Raw genomic sequence first — 7,500 nt, 5'->3', positions numbered from 1 at the left:
GTCGTGTCGCACTGACGCCCGCCGCGGGGCCGCAAACTGCGGGGTCATAGAGACTTCCGGTGGTAAGTCGTTAACCGTGATCGGGACCGCCCGGACAAGAAATGCCATTTTCTGGCCGGCGGGAGACGGGCCGATAGGCCTGGCGGGAAAGGCGCGCCGCGGCCCCGCTGAAGGCCGCACATCGGACCTCCTCGACTTCCGCCGTCAAATCGTTAACCTGCGGCGGGCAAAAAAGAAGCGACGCCAGCTTTCGGACTTAGTGCAATTCTCGAATGTCGCGGATGACTTGGCGGTACGAGCGTTCGGAAGTCCCGCCGGAATTGCGACGCTTCGAACGGTCGAGGCGGCCAATCTCGACCTCAGCGGCGGCACTGGCGCGATACACGTTTCTGCCGCCAGGGGGGGGGGGGGTGGGGGGGGGGGGGGGGGGGGGGGCAAGCCAGCCGGCCGGGGGCGCCCGGCGCCGATCCGGCGCTTACTCGACACGCTCGAGCATCCGAACCCGTCTTATCTACGGGACCGCCGTTGCCACTTGAACACCTTTCGCCGAGAGTATCCGGGCACCCCACCTACCCGCCGGAATCACGAACCACGAGGTAGAAGTCAGGAACCAACAGGAGAAGTCGTGAACTAAATGGCGAATTCATGAACCAAACGGAGAGAAGTCATGAACCGAGCGGTTTAGGGTCAGGGTGAGGGTTGTTAGGGTGAGGCCGTTAGGGTGAGGCCGTTGCTTCGAGCGGGAAGATGGGCAGCCCCGCCCCCCCCCCCCCCCCCCCCCCCCCCCGTTGGGTGGAAGGAAACCTCTGCTGCGGGCCCGGCAACCATCCCGAACGGACCCGCTGGGTCCAAATGTCTGCCGCGGGCGGTCCTGCTGCGGTCGCGGGTTCGTTGGAAACCTCTCCTGCTGCTGGCATGGCCACCCTCCCCCCCCCGCCCGACTGACGACCCTGCGGGCCCGGCGACCCGGTGTCCCGTTGCCGCGCGGGGAGTGATCCTCGGGGCCGTGCCGGGCGGGCCCAGCGACACGAAGAGAGTGGGGGGGGGGTCGGAGGGAGTGGCACTGGGGAGAGAGGGGTGGGGGAGAGAGTGCCCCCCCCCCCCCCCCCCCCATTAGGGGCGAGTTTATGCAGTCATCAGAGTTTATACCTAACCTCATGATGCTTTATTAGCCGGATAGGCTGTCTGACCTCGCCCCCAGTCCCTACTCCTTCCACTGGATTCTTCTTATACCCTCTTTTTCTTCGTGCCCCCCCCCCCCCCACGCAGGGAGGGTTCCAAGAGGGAGGAGGGAGGGAGGGAGTCCCGGGGCCGTGAGAGAGAGAGAGAGCCTCATTAGCTGCTAGGTTCACCTCATTAGCTGCTAGCTAACGCGTCAGACCTTTTACATTCTTTAGAGGATTGAAACCTCAGGGCCTTTAACCCCCGTTCACCGTTTACACTCAACGATCCTTCCGAACAAAACCCTTACACATCTGTCCGTCCAACTGACCCCCGAGATACCTAACACGCAGATTAACACGTCAGCGGTGATCGGCGTGTCATAGAGGAGTCACAAAGACGGGCAAAATAGAGTGGTTGAATAAAAAATACTCACTCAATTGGCCGTGATTTAACGTAGCACACAATGATGCAAAGCCCATGCAAAGTCCAGTGGCCCAAGCAAACAAATAAGATAGATCTGGCTCGGCGTTCCTCATCTCCACATCGTCACCCAGCACGCCGACGCCCAATAACAATTCCCCCGCAAATTGTGCACCTCGAGCGGCAGTACTTTAAACGGCGCCGTCTTCGGCGTGGACGGCATGAACCAAGTCGGCAAGCATCGTCACCCAGCACACAGACGTCCACTAACAATTCCTCCCCCCTGCAAATTGCGCGCCGCGAACGGCAGTACTTTCAAGTATGCCGCCTTCGGCGGGGACATCGTGAACCAAATCGGCAGGCAGGCGTCGTCAGCCGGTCGACCGACCCCCAGTTGCATTGCCCCAACGGCCATTGTGCACTTCGAACAGAACAGTGCTTTTAAAATATTCCGCCTGCCGCGTGTACATCATGAAACAAATGGAAAGGACGAACCGGGCGTGCAACCGATGCACGGAGAGTGACAGGTCGTCAAGCAAGTCCGTGGCAATCCGTCGGCCGACTCGGCCGCGGCCAGCAGAGGCGTTTTGGCCCGGGCGCGCCGAACTTTGCGCGCCCTCGGTATGCGTAACACTAGCACATGCCTTCAAAACTCACTACAAAATAACCCCAAAGTATGCCGCCTTCCCCGTGGGCCTTGTTACCAATATCTTGCCCTGCTTCCTGATGCCCTTATGGGGTCGGCTCTGTTCTTGCAGAACCCTCAGGTGGTGCAGAGTCTGGGCCATTTTATCAATATCTTGCCCTGATTCCTGATGCCCTTATGGGGTCGGCTCTGTTCTTGCAGAACCCTGAGGTGGTGCAGAGTCTGCGCCTTGTTATCAATATCTTGCCCTGCTTCCTGAAACCCTTATGGGGTTGGTTCTGTTACAAAACCCTCAGGTGGTGCAGAGTCTGGGCCACTTTATAAATAACTCTGCCTGCATTAGGGTCAGGGTTAGGGTTAGGGTTAGGGTTAGGGTTAGGGTTAGGGTTAGGGTTAGGGTTAGGGTTAGGGTTAGGGTTAGGGTTAGGGTTAGGGTTAGGGTTAGGGTTAGGGTTAGGGTTAGGGGTAGGGGTAGGGGTAGGGGTAGCGGTAGGGGTAGGGGTAGGGGTAGGGGTAGTTTGAACTACTGCCGCTCCAGGCGCGCACTGTGCGTGGGTAATTTTCAGTGGGCGTCGGTGTGCTGGGTGACGATGCCGCCCAGACTCTGCACCACCTGAGGGATCTGCAAGAACAGAGCCGAACCCGCAAGGGTATCGGGAAGCAGGGCAAGATTTTGATAACAAGGCCCAGACTCTGCACCACCCGAGGGTTCTGCAAGAACAGAGCCGACCCCATAAGGGTATCAGGAAGCAGGGTGAGATAGTGACACCATTTGTAAAACCGGCAAATCCCACCCAGGAAACATTGCAAAAATTGGCCTCTAATGCTGGAACGTGGGTAAAGCCAAACAAACACGACACGTTTTAAAAGAACGTTACTAAAACAGCCTGGGATATGCCCATGACAAAGGATAGGCCGAACCTCACCAGAAAAAAAGAGAGGGAGACCACGGCAGAGCTGAGGGATAAACATGAGATGGTGATAAAACCAGCAGACGAGGGGAGCAGTAGGGTTACAAATTAATGTCAATATGGGGCCTGCTCCCACTGGGTAATAGACAAAAACATAGAACAGGGTGACAGGAGAGACTGGATAGCACAGAGGATAACCCGTGAGCGAAATAATGGGGTGTATGCAGTTCAATGTAAGGAGTGTACCTTACGGTACATAGGGGAAACAGGTAAAACAGCCTCAGCGGTGATCGACGTGTCAAAGAGGAGTCACAAAGACGGGCAAAATAAAGTGGTTGATTATAGACAATAGACAATAGACAATAGGTGCAGGAGTCGGCCATTCAGCCCTTCGAGCCAGCACCGCCATTCAATGCGATCATGGCTGATCACTCTCAATCAGTACCCCGTTCCTGCCTTCTCCCCATACCCCCTCACTCCGTTATCCTTAAGAGCTCTATCCAGCTCTCTCTTGAAAGCATCCAACGAACTGGCCTCCACTGCCTTCTGAGGCAGAGAATTCCACACCTTCACCACTCTCTGACTGAAAAGGTTCTTCCTCATCTCCGTTCTAAATGGCCTACCCCTTATTCTTAAACGGTGGCCCCTTGTTCTGGACTCCCCCAACATTGGGAACATGTTTCCTGCCTCTAATGTGTCCAATCCCCTAATTATCGTATATGTTTCAATAAGATCCCCCCTCATTCTTCTAAATACCAGTGTATACAAGCCCAATCGCTCCAGCCTTTCAACATACGACCGTCCCGCCATTCCGGGAATTAACCTAGTGAACCTACGCTGCACGCCCTCCATAGCAAGAATATCCTTCCTCAAATTTGGAGACCAAAACTGCACACAGTACTCCAGGTGCGGTCTCACCAGGGCCCGCTACAACTGTAGAAGGACCTCTTTGCTCCTATACTCAACTCCTCTGGTTACGAAGGCCAACATTCCATTGGCTTTCTTCACTGCCTGCTGTACCTGCATGCTTCCTTTCATTGACTGATGCACTAGGACATCCAGATCTCGTTGAACTCCCCCTCCTCCTAACTTGACACCATTCAGACAATAATCTGCCTTTCTACTCTTACTTCCAAAGTGAATAACCTCGCACTTATCTACATTAAACTGCATCTGCCATGTATCCGCCCACTCACACAACCTGTCCAAGTCATCCTGCAGCCTTATTGCATCTTCCTCACAATTCACACTACCCTCCAGCTTAGTATCATCTGCAAATTTGCTAATGGTACTTTTAATCCCTCCGTCTAAGTCATTAATGCATATCGTAAATAGCTGGGGTCCCAGCACCGAACCTTGCGGTACCCCACTGGTCACTGCCTGCCATTCCGAGAGGGACCCATTTATACCCACTCTTTGCTTTCCGTCTGTCAACCAATTTTCTATCCATGTCAGTACCCTACCCCCAATACCACGTGCCCTAATTTTGCCCACTAATCTCCTATGTGGGAGCTTGTCGAAGGCTTTCTGAAAGTCGAGGTACACCACGTCCACTGACTCTCCCCTGTCAATTTTCCTAGTTACATCCTCAAAACATTCCAGTAGATTTGTCAAGCATGATTTCCCCTTCGTAAATCCATGCTGACTCGCAATGATCCTGTTACTGCTATCCAAATGCTCAGCAATTTCGTCTTTTCTAATTGACTCCAGCATCTTCCCCACCACTGATGTCAGACTAACTGGTCTATAATTACCCGTTTTCTCTCTCCCTCCCTTCTTAAAAAGTGGGATAACATTTGCTATCCTCCAATCCACAGGAACTGATCCTGAATCTATATAGAACATTGAAAAATGATCTCCAATGCTTCCACTATTTCTAGAGCCACCTCCTTAGGTACCCTGGGATGCAGACCATCAGGCCCTGGGGATTTATCAGCCTTCAGTCCCATCAGTCTACCCAAAACCATTTCCTGCCTAATGTGGATTTCCTTCAGTTCCTCCATCACCCTAGGTTCTCCGGCCCCTAGAACATTTGGGAGATTGTGTGTATCTTCCTCAGTGAAGACAGACCCAAAGTAACGGTTTAACTCGTCTGCCATTTCTTTGTTCCCCATAATAAATTCCCCCGTTTCTGTCTTCAAGGGACCCACATTTGCCTTGACTATTTTTTTCCTCTTCACGTACCTAAAAAAACTTTTGCTATCCTCCTTTATATTATTGGCTAGTTTACCCTCGCACCTCATCTTTTCTCCCCGCATTGCCTCTTTAGTTAACTTTTGTTGCTCTTTAAAAGAGTCCCAATCCTCTGTCTTCCCACTCTTCTTTGCTATGTTATACCTCCTCTCCTTAATTTTTATGCTGTCCCTGACTTCCCTTGTCAGCCACAGGTGTCTCTTACTCCCCTTAGAGTCTTTCCACCTCTTTGGAATAAATTGATCCTGCAACCTCTGCATTATTCCCTGGAATACCTGCCATTGCTGTTCTACCGTCTTCCCTGCTAGGGCCTCCTTCCAGTCAATTTTGGCCAGCTCCCGCCTCATGCCTCTGTAATCCCCTTTGCTATACTGTAATACAGACACTTCCGATTTTCCCTTCTACCTTTCCATTTGCAGAGTAAAACTTATCGTGTTGTGATCACTGCCTCCTAACGGCTCTTTTACCTCTAGTCCCCTTATCAGATCAGGATCATTAAAAACACTCACTCTATTGGCCGTGATTTAACCTAGCACACAGTGTTGCAAAGCCCATGCAAAGTCCAGTGGGCCAAGCAAACAAATAAGATAGATCTGGCTCGGCGTTCCACATCTCCACATCGTCACCCAGCACGCCGACGCCCATTAACAATTCCCCCGCAAATTGTGCACCTCGAGCGGCAGTACTTTAAACGGCGCCGTCTTCGGCGTGGACGGCATGAACCAAGTCGGCAAGCATCGTCACCTAGCACACAGACGTGCACTAACAATTCCTCCCCCCGCAAATTGCGCGCCGCGAACGGCGGTACTTTCAAGTATGCCGCCTTCGGCGGGGACATCGTGAACCAAATCGGCAGGCAGGCGTCGTCAGCCGGTCGACCGACCCCCAGCTGCATTTCCCCAACGGACATTGTGCACTTCGTACAGAACAGTGCTTTTAAAATATTCCGCCTGCCGCGTGGACATCATGAACCAAATGAGCAGGCAGGCATCATATCATATCATATCATACACATACAGCCGGAAACAGGCCTTTTCGGCCCTCCAAGTCCGTGCCGCCCAGCGATCCCCGTACATTAACATTATCCTATACCCACTAGGGACAGTCAGCCCCCAGCACAACGACGCCCCCGCTAACAATTCCCCACGCACATGGTGCGCTCGAGCTGCAGCACTTTAAAGTACGCCGCCTTCGGCGGGGACATCGTGAACCAAAGGAGCAGGCAGCCATGGTCACCGCCAGCACAACGACGGCGCCGCTAACAATTCCCCGCGCACCTTGTGCGCTCGAGCTGCAGTACTTTAAAGTACGCCGCCTTCGGCGGGGACATCGTGAACCAAAGGAGCAGGCAGCCATGGTCACCGCCAGCACAACCACGGCGCCGCTAACAATTCCACGCGCACCTTGTGCGCTCGAGCTGCAGTACTTTAAAGTACGCCGCCTTCGGCGGGGACATCGTGAACCAAAGGAGCAGGCAGCCATGGTCACCGCCAGCACAAGCACGGCGCCGCTAACAATTCCCCGCGCACCTTGTGCGCTCGAGCTGCAGTACTTTAAAGTACGCCGCCTTCGGCGGGGACATCGTGAACCAAAGGAGCAGGCAGCCATGGTCACCGCCAGCACAACCACGGCGCCGCTAACAATTCCACGCGCACCTTGTGCGCTCGAGCTGCAGTACTTTAAAGTACGCCGCCTTCGGCGGGGACATCGTGAACCAAAGGAGCAGGCAGCCATGGTCACCGCCAGCACAAGCACGGCGCCGCTAACAATTCCCCGCGCACCTTGTGCGCTCGAGCTGCAGTACTTTAAAGTACGCCGCCTTCGGCGGGGACATCGTGAACCAAAGGAGCAGGCAGCCATGGTCACCGCCAGCACAACCACGGCGCCGCTAACAATTCCCCGCGCACCTTGTGCGCTCGAGCTGCAGTACTTTAAAGTACGCCGCCTTCGGCGGGGACATCGTGAACCAAAGGAGCAGGCAGCCATGGTCACCGCCAGCACAAGCACGGCGCCGCTAACAATTCCCCGCGCACCTTGTGCGCTCGAGCTGCAGTACTTTAAAGTACGCCGCCTTCGGCGGGGACATCGTGAACCAAAGGAGCAGGCAGCCATGGTCACCGCCAGCACAACCACGGCGCCGCTAACAATTCCACGCGCACCTTGTGC

The sequence above is a fragment of the Rhinoraja longicauda genome, unplaced genomic scaffold, assembly GCF_053455715.1.
Source record: "Rhinoraja longicauda isolate Sanriku21f unplaced genomic scaffold, sRhiLon1.1 Scf000785, whole genome shotgun sequence".
NCBI lineage: Eukaryota > Metazoa > Chordata > Chondrichthyes > Rajiformes > Arhynchobatidae > Rhinoraja > Rhinoraja longicauda.
This window is presented reverse-complemented; position numbering follows the sequence as displayed.